Source organism: Callospermophilus lateralis, chromosome 17 (assembly GCF_048772815.1).
Source record: "Callospermophilus lateralis isolate mCalLat2 chromosome 17, mCalLat2.hap1, whole genome shotgun sequence".
NCBI lineage: Eukaryota > Metazoa > Chordata > Mammalia > Rodentia > Sciuridae > Callospermophilus > Callospermophilus lateralis.
The window spans coordinates 74,050,057-74,059,473 of record NC_135321.1 but is presented as its reverse complement, the minus strand read 5'-3'; the positions used below and the strand labels follow the sequence as shown (position 1 = coordinate 74,059,473).

The window sequence follows — 9,417 nt, the reverse complement described above, 5'->3', positions numbered from 1 at the left end:
CACAGATGCAGCAACATAGAAGACTAGAAGATGGGGGGTCACACTTATCTGAGTTCCTATGGAAACTATTTGAATATTTGTTTTACACGGATTTTTAAGTCACTTTCCAAACAAGCTACTGAAGCTCAGCTGCTGAGCAAGCATTTGGAATTGGTTCAACGGTCAAAGGAGCCACACACTTGGCATCGTGACCTGTTTTGAAAATCGAGTATCTTAAAATAATTTTTAAAAACTTCTGAATAACTATAATTATCGAGTGCCTCATTTATTATCTTAATAGTTCCCTAAAACTTCCTTCAAGATGTCCCCAGAAGTGAGGCAGGGAGAAGGTGACACTCCTGCTGCACCTGCCTCAGCTGGTATCCATTGCATGGCTTTTCTGGCCAGTCCCTGACAGGACCTGTGACAACCCTGCCCCAGGCCTCCCTCCAGTCACAGTTACTGGGTCAAACTGGGGAAGGGATTGACTTCCTGTTTGTCCATGATCCTCACAGGTAAGGAGGGAAATCGAATAGTACAGGTGAGAAAGCTTTACGTGAAAATCCCCTTTGCCCTGTGTCCTGACCTGAAATACTGCTTCCCAGTGAAGGGCCCCATGCCCCACCAGAAGGGCCTAAAGATGGTTTTAGACTGAAGACATGAAGCAGCAGACACAGGAGCTGTTCTGAGCTTCCCTTGTCTGATGAGAAGCAAAGCTGTCTGAGAATAAAGCTGCCTTAAATCCCTTCTCTGGGGCAGCTTCCAGCCAGGAAGGAAACCATCTATTTGCACCAAGATGAACAGCTGAGTTAAATAAGCCCGTTAAAACCTTCCACATAAGCCAGGCATGGTGGCTCGGGCCTCTAAACCCAGCTACTTGGGAGGTTGAGACAGGAGGATTGCAAGTTTGAGGGCAGCCTGAGAAATTTAGTGAGACCCTGTCTCAAAATAAAAATTTTTAAAGTCTGGGGCTTATTTCAGTGTTCCAGTGCCCTGTGTTCAATCCCCAGTACCAACCAACAAACAGAAATACATATGTTCACATGCTGTCCCACTAAATTTCTAACCTTCTGCCCTTTTTAATCACACTGATCTACAAACCGTTTTTCTGGCTGTTTGAGAGCCACTCCTTTTTGGGTGCTCCTGAATACCTCTGAAGTAAATTTTTCTTCTGTTCATTTGTCTGTTGATTAATTTGCAGCCTCCCACCTCACAAGCACTCAGAACCGAGTTGGTTGAGGAAAAGTTTTCCTCCCCACACTCGGATCCCCCATGTTAACTCTTTTCTGGTAATTATTACTCTTCTTTGAACTCTTATATTACAGTTTTCTCCTTACTATTCTGTAAAGTCTCAATTCATTTTGATTCTTTGGTTGCTGATCTTTACACTTTTAAATAATGTCCTCATAACCCCATTCCTTCTTTTGTCAACTTAACCTGCCTGTGTATTATACGAGAATACAAATGCTTCTCCACTCCCATTGAGGTTCCGTCCTGATAAACTCATCGTAAGTTGAAAATATCGTGAGTTGAAGGTGCATTATGTACATAACCTGGACATCACAGCTTAGCCACGCAGCGGACTGCAGTGTTAATTCTCCAGTGGTTGCGGGGCTGACTGTGGGACTCACTGATTCTGCCCAGAATCATGAGAGAGGTTCGTGCCACTTACCACTAGCCTGGGAAAAGATCAAAATTCCAAAGTCAAAGGGTAGTTCCTTCTGAAAGCACATTGCTTTTGCACCATTAGAAGGTTGACAACATTGTAACCAGGTGCAGAGGCACTTGTCTGTAATTCCAGAGATTCAGGAGGCTGAGGCAGGAGGTTCAAAGCCAGCCTCAGCAACTTATCAAGGCCTTAACTGACTTAGCCAGACCCTGACTCAAAATAAAAAAATAATAAAATAAAATAAAATAAAAAGGTCTGGGAATGTGGTTTGGTGGTTAAGTACCCCTGGCTTCAATTCCTGGTACAAAAACAAAAATATATTTACAAAGAAGAAACATTTTAATTTCAAAAGTTTCATCAGACATTAAGGGCTAATGTTTTTTGTTTGTAATCCAATGTGTAATCAGAACAGAGTATACTTTACCTCCATTTCTCTGTATAACATGTTGGTAAGATATTATGTGACCCTCCCAATTTCTTAGCCAATTGATTTAATATCTTGAATCAATAATTCAGTGAAATGAAGTAAACCATTCTTAGTTGATCACTTACTATCATAAATACTGTGATATACCATTCCCTCTGTCCTTCACATTAAAGGTTCTTTTACCATTGATAGTTCCATGTAGCTCAGTGTCCAACCAGGATCAACACAGGAATATGCCCTTCAACTTTTGTGGCGGTGTAGGAGAAGTGTTATCAGGAATGGAACAGGGCCTCACATGTTCATGATAAGCAAATGTTCCACCATTTATACCCCTGGCTCCCACTTCAACAATTTTGAAGCATGAATTTTTCATTTTCTTTGAATGCAGGAGTAATTGATGACTAAACTTTCTGAATATGTACATGTGCAGGCATGAAACCAAATACAGAACAAAGGCTGAGCCATTTTCAGGGTCTTAAAAATGCATTTATGAGCTTGGGCAAGCTGATGTGCTTATCACAGTCTAAGCTCTTTCTAAGTTAGCCACAACCAATAAAAATTTTTTTCATTTGGGGGCCATTTTTAAAAAATTACCTAGAGGGCTAGGGGTGTAGCTCTATAGTAAGAGGGCTTACCTAGAATGCACAAAGTCCTGGGTTCCATCCTCAGTAGTGCAAAACAAGCAAACAACCTAGAACTAAGAAGTCATTCATATGAAAAGGCAGAGAAAATTTGTGTATACACACACACACACACACATGAAGAGAGAGAGAGTAGGCAAAATGAGACAAAAAGGTAGGGGAGGGAGAAATAACAGGGAGACCAACGTGAGGATTGCATACTTTGTTCAACTGACCCAAATTATTGATCTAAGGACCAAAACTGATATGGTCAATAATTGATATTGCTGGCTTTTGGAATCCCACAATTTTTGGCCTCCCTTTTCTAACTCTCTAAGCCTAGTTACACAATTCTGTGTTCATATGTTGTCTAAGGTTCAAGTCAGAAAGTCGTTTTCTGAGACCCTTCATTCCTCCAAAATGATGTGTCACTTTGCTAGTCAAAGAAATTATAGTACAGGGTTCGACTGTAATCTCCGTAATTGCAAAAATGTGCTATTTCATGAATTTTCTGGTGCAGGTGGACATCATGCAGACTGAGCTGGAGTTGACTGTGCCCAGCATTCCTGTCCTTGGAGAACCCTTGTTAGAGGAACAGGTGCACAGAGATGCCCTGGAGCCTTCCTCAGTGGAAACAAATAGTAATGCTTTAAGATAATGGGCAAATATCAGAACAGATCTTAATCCAAAATGATTTTGTACTGTGTGTATAAGAACAGGAATGAGCCAGGTGTGGTGGCACATGCCTACAATCCCAGCAGCTCTGGAAGCTGAGGTAGGAGGGTCATGAGTTCAAAGCCAGCCTCAGCATCTTAGTGAGGCCCTAAGCAACTCAGTGAGACCCTGTCTCTAAATAAAATGTAAAAAGGGCTGGGGATGTGGCTCAGTGGTTAAGGGACCATAGGTTCAATTCCCAGTACCAAAAAACAAACAAACAACAACAAAAAAAAAAATCAGGAATGAGAGCTGGGGATGTGGCTCAGTGGTAGATGACTTGCCTAGCATGCCCTGGTTCAGTCACCAGCACAAAATAAAGAAAGAAAAGAGATAAGAAAGAACATGAGAGTTTTTAGCATGGTAAATGCTGGTGGACAGTAGTCCTTCTCCCTATAATAGCTGGGCAGTCATCCCTCAGCTTCAGCAGGAACCAAAATATGTGGATGCTCAAGTCCCTTGTATAAAATGGCATAATAGGGCTGGGGTTGTGGCTCAGCGGTAGAGTGCTTGCCTAGCACATGCGAGGCCCTGGGTTTGATCCTCAGCACCACATAAAAATAAATAAAATTAAAACAATATTAAAAAATAAATAAATAAATAAAATGGCATGGTATTTGCATATTAACTACACATGTCCTCCCATATACTTCAAATAATTTCTAGATTAATTATAATACCTAATACAATGCAAATGCTGTGTAAATCATTCCCATCGCTAAGGGAATACTGACAAGGAAAAGAGTCTGTACAGGTTCAGAACAGACGCAATGTTTTTTCACATATTTTTGATCCACAGTTGGCTACAACCACAGCTGTGGAACCAGGGAATTTGGAAGGGCAACCCCACGTCTAACCCTTTTTGGTATATACCAGATGAGCACACCGGCACATCACAAGTGTCTGGTTTGAGTGAACCTGTATTCAGACTCAGGAAGAGACTGTCTATAGAACATGCAGTCACAACTAAGAAAAGGGAGGAGACCTGGTGCTGAGGTTCAGTGGTGGAAGGCTTGCCTGACATGAATGAGGCCTTGGCTCCACCCCCAGAACTGCAGAGAGAGAGAGAGAGAGAGAGAGAGAGAGAGAGAGAGAGAGAGGGAGAGGTGTGTGGGGAGGGAGAAAATATGAGTGAGAAGGTCTCTAAGAAAATAAGGTATTCAGAGTTCAACATGGAAATAGCCAGAACAGGGTTTTAACCTGGCAAAAATCCCCAACCCTGTGTTTTCCCAACTTTGATATTAATCCAAATCCTCTGGAAGCAAGGCTTCTATATAAATCATCCCAGTTAAATGTGAATTATGTGAATATTTGTTAAATACAATTTATTTCTTCCTTCCTTCCTTCCTTCCTTCTTTCTTTCTTTCTTGGATTGAACCGAGAGTCTTGCACATGCTGGGCAAATGCTTTATCACTGAGCTATATCCCCAACCCTCTCTTTAAAATTAAATTTTAACTTTATATTTATTGTTTATCTGTTTTGTATGTTACTAGGAGCACTCCATCACAGATACATTCCCAGCCCCTTTTTAAATTTTTTATCTTTTCTTTTGAGACAGAGTCTCTCTGAGTTGCCCAAGCTGGACTTGAGCTTGGGATCCTCCTGCCTCAGTCTCCCAAGTAACTAGGATTACAGGTGAGTGCCACCAGGCCTTTTAAGAAATATTTACCTATTTGCAGTGCTAGGGATAGAACCAAGGCCTCGTGCATGCTAGGCCGTCTACCACTGAAATACACCCTTAACCCCACAAGCCGTTTACTATTAAGTGTGTCCCATTCAATAACTAGGATATACTTATAATAAAAAATGGGATTTGTTGTTTGGATTTGTTGTTTGTGTTCTGGGCTTTTGTCTGCTCTACTAGCTCCCCTCCACAGAGATCCTGCCTGTTCAAATCCTGATTCCCAGGTCCATTCCGAGATCCTGATTCAGTGGGTCTGGGGTAGGGCCCAAGAATCTGCATTTCCGACCAGTTCCAGGGGATGGCAACTCTGGAACATCCAAGGAGACTCTTTCAGAATCACAGTTATAGAGGAGTCAAAGACTTAAGCGCGGCTAGTCCTGTCCTGGCCATGAGGCCGCAGCAGGCTCCAGTGTCCGGGAAGGTATTCATTCAAGGAGACTACAGCAGTGGTACACGCTGCCAGTTCCAGACCAAGTTCCCCGCGGAGCTGAGAACCGGATTGATAGGCAGCAGTTTGAAGAGAGAGTTCGAACTCTAAATAACCTTTATGCAGAAGCAGAGAAGCTTGGGGCCGATCGTATCTTGAAGGCTGTTTGGCTTGTTTAAGAGTATATACCATTTCCTTATGTATGGAAACTCACTATGAGAAGGTTCTGAAGAAAGTCTCCAAGTACATTCAAGAACAGAGTGAGAAGATACATGCTCCCCAAGGCCTCCTCCTGACAGACCCTATTGAGAGAGGACTTCCAGTTATTGAAATTACCATTTATGAAGAGAGAGGCATGAGCAGTGGGAGATAAACCATAAAATTAAAGATCCCACATCCAGCTGGGACCCTCATCTGCCCACTGGCTGATCACAGAGGGTCCCTACCTCCTCTGCAGAGCATCATTCCTTTGTATCTGCTGCCAAGAGGCACAGTGCCATTTACTCCAAGGACTAACTTTCTAAAACTCCACACCTGGAGTGACCTCTGGTCACTCAGCATCCACTTTGTGTCTTTAAATTGTGTAGGATTCTGTAATCTTTTGATTTGTTTCTGAGAAAACACAATGAAGCATTTCACATTTTTTTATTCAAAGTGATTATAAAATATGCAATTGGTCAGCCCAATGCAAAGTTTTATTTATTTCTTACTTGCCACCAGTACCATGAAATCTATTCATTCCTTGGGCCAGTTTTTCAGGTGGCTTTAGTCTTCAATGAGTTTATATTATTGAATGTTCAGTCTTATTCCCCCAAATTAATAAATGGCTTTTTTCCAGGTGAGGGATAGACTATGTCTGTGATTATGCTGATGCATTTCCCAGATTTCAAAGAACTACCAGTTTTGCCATGATTCAAATCTTGAGATCGATTTTTTTTTTTTGAGAGAGAGAGAGAGAGAGAATTTTTTAATATTTATTTTTTAGTTTTCGGCGGACACAACATCTTTGTTTGTATGTGGTGCTGAGGATCGAACCCGGGCCGCACGCATGCCAGGCGAGCGCGCTACCGCTTGAGCCACATCCCCAGTCCCTTGAGATTGATTTCTGTTGTTCAGTTTTCAAACCGAAGCTCATTGAAAAAAATACTGTATAATGTTATTTGTTTTACTATAGCAGTTATACCTAATTAAAGCAGTATTGAATGCAATTTCCGGTTATTTTCTTTGGAGATTTTTATGTTATTATTGCATTACCTTGAATGTTGGAAAGACATGGTATGTGTTGTTTGTTCATTACACAAATAAGTAAGCACAATAAAGTGAATGCTAAACCATCAAACACATATGTCCCTGCTGTGTCCCTGAATGGGTAATAAGCAAATATAGTAAATATTTTAATTATAGTTTTGTTATAAATATAACTTATGAGAAAAAAATTGATAGGCATAATACTGTAAATTGCTAATTTTTAATCCTACTGGCAACTTTATGATTTATAGATTCCTCATGCAGCCTCTTAGAGTATTCAGTGCACAGAAATCTTATAATTGGTTCAAATAAGTTAATTTAACTTCCAAGTTAAACTCTTAAGTCTGAATCAATATTTATAGCTCTTCTTTTGTCTGTGTGTTCCTAGTGTTTGGGTTTCTTATGCCCTTCATTCTTTTCTGGGTTTGAGAGCACTGTATTTGGGAGAAAGTTAAGAAATATATTAGGAGAGAATGAAGTAGTTAAAAGTTTTACTTTCAGGGATATTGTAGATGCTAATCCTGGATTTAACCTTTCAGATGTAATTTCTTTTCTGGATGTGGTAGTTATTCAATAAATCCCATAGGTTTGTGCAATATTTTAATTGTATAAAACTTTGTTACTTTATAGCCTCTTATATGTGTCTGCCTTTTAAACCCATTGCAATAACTTTGCTGAAATATCAACACATTAGTAAAACTTTTCTTAAACAAAACAAAACAACAACAAAGAATCACAGTTATAAAATCTTTCTCAAGGTAACAATGTTGCCGTGTCCCTGGGAAGGCTCACCTGAAGGACACTCTGTGAACACTGGCTGTGTATCCTCTGCCACTGTGCCTCCTGGCTTCCACGTGTCTTCCCATTTTCAGACAGAGATGTGACGTGCTGCTAAGAATTAACATGCTCATTGAATACTCCTTACATTTAAGTGCTTATTTACATCTCATTTAAAGGGTTCATTTTCCCCACACTGAACCATGGTCCCATCCATGCCTCTTTAGAATACTTACTCCAGAAGCACAGGGCAGGTGAAGGGGTTTGATGGATTCATGGCCAGTTGCACTATTGATTCTGTCTATGGATGACAGATATAAGTAACCATGGCACTTCTCAATATGCACTTTATATGAGCTTTGTTCATGCTGCAGAAAATTTCTTTTCTTATTTTTATTTATTTATTTATTTTTGGCACTGGAAATTGAATCTGGGGTGCTTGACCACTGAGCCACATCTCCAGCCATTTTAATTTTTTTAAATTTTGAGACACTGTCTAGATAAGTTGTTGAGGATCTCACTAAGTTGCCCAGGCTGGCCTTGAACTTGCAATCCTCCTGCCTCAGCCTCCCAGGTAGCTGGGACTACAGGTGTGAGCCACCATGCCTGGCCTTCCATCATTTTTAAATGAGAGACATTAGTGCCTCATCAACATATCTGACTTAGCTGTTACTAAGCATTTTAAATTTGTCAATGTCTTGCTCCTTGGAGGTAGAACACATACCACTGGACTCCTGCTATTCTAATCAGCCAAATGCATCCCACCAGTGCTTAATGACTGGTTAGACTTTGTCTCCTTCAGAAAGGATGTACATGGCATAGTTCCCAGGTCATGGACTAACTTCCCAATAAAGGCTTCCCCAAGTTAATCCTGGCTAGAGGCCAATTGTATTATTTTCTGGGTCTGTCATAACCCTCTGTTGTCTTATCCCTCCCCTCAAATCTATTTGTTGAAGTCCCAACCCCTGGAAAGTGCCATTCATTTGGAGGGTCTCTGCAGAGGTCTTTAAGGTAGAATGAGTTCACTAGAGTGGCACAGAGTTCAACCTGACTGAGGTCTTTATAAGAGGAGATTAGGACACAGACACACACAGACTTCACCATCTAAGGTCACAGAGAGGAGAGACCATTCACAAGCCGTGGAGAGAGGCCTCAGCAGAATCCAACTCCTCCAATAACTTGATCTTAAACTTCCGGCTTCCAAAATTGTGAGAAAATAAATTTGTTGTTTAAGCATCCAAGCCTCTGGTACTTTGTTACAGTAGCTTGAACAGACTGAGCCACTGTGTGAGTGCAGATTTTCCTTTCTAAAGAAGACTGAACAGCCACACATACCCAAGACATGACCATTAAAATTTAGGATCCTATTTGAAGGGGCAAGCAATTTTCACCCTAAGTTAACCTTTGATTAGAGATCCTAGGTTGCCTCTCTCAACAGATTTTGCTATTTTATCCTTCAATTCCTGTCTGCCCTAAATCAAATGGAGTCTGCAAACAAGAACAAATCCTGGGCAGTAGACAGGAACTATCTTTCCACAGCTACTGCCCTCTCTCTGTGAATTACCACTTCCTTCTGCCAAGAATCATCCTTAAAGGTAACTGCCTTATTTTTTTTTTTTCATTATTTTTCTCCCTCCTTGCAACAGGCATGATTTATTTCTCCCCAACTCTGCATTGATTCAAGACAGTATCCTTTGCTAATTTGAAGTGTGGTAAAATAAACAGGAAAAGATTTCTAATAGGGCTTGCAATATAGCACGGTGGTAGACTGAAAGCCCTAGTTTCATTCCAGCACCACAAATATTTATATATATATTTGTATGTATGTATACCTTTGCTAATTAAACCAAAATAATGACAGGGAGACCTGT

The 9,417-nt window shown here is 40.7% G+C and overlaps 1 pseudogene; it reads left to right on the top strand.

Annotated features, from left to right (window-relative positions):
* The first annotated feature begins 5,482 nt into the window (after nucleotides 1-5,482).
* On the top strand, nucleotides 5,483-5,894 carry LOC143382927 (golgin subfamily A member 7 pseudogene; annotated as a pseudogene).
* The last annotated feature ends 3,523 nt before the right edge of the window (nucleotides 5,895-9,417 follow it).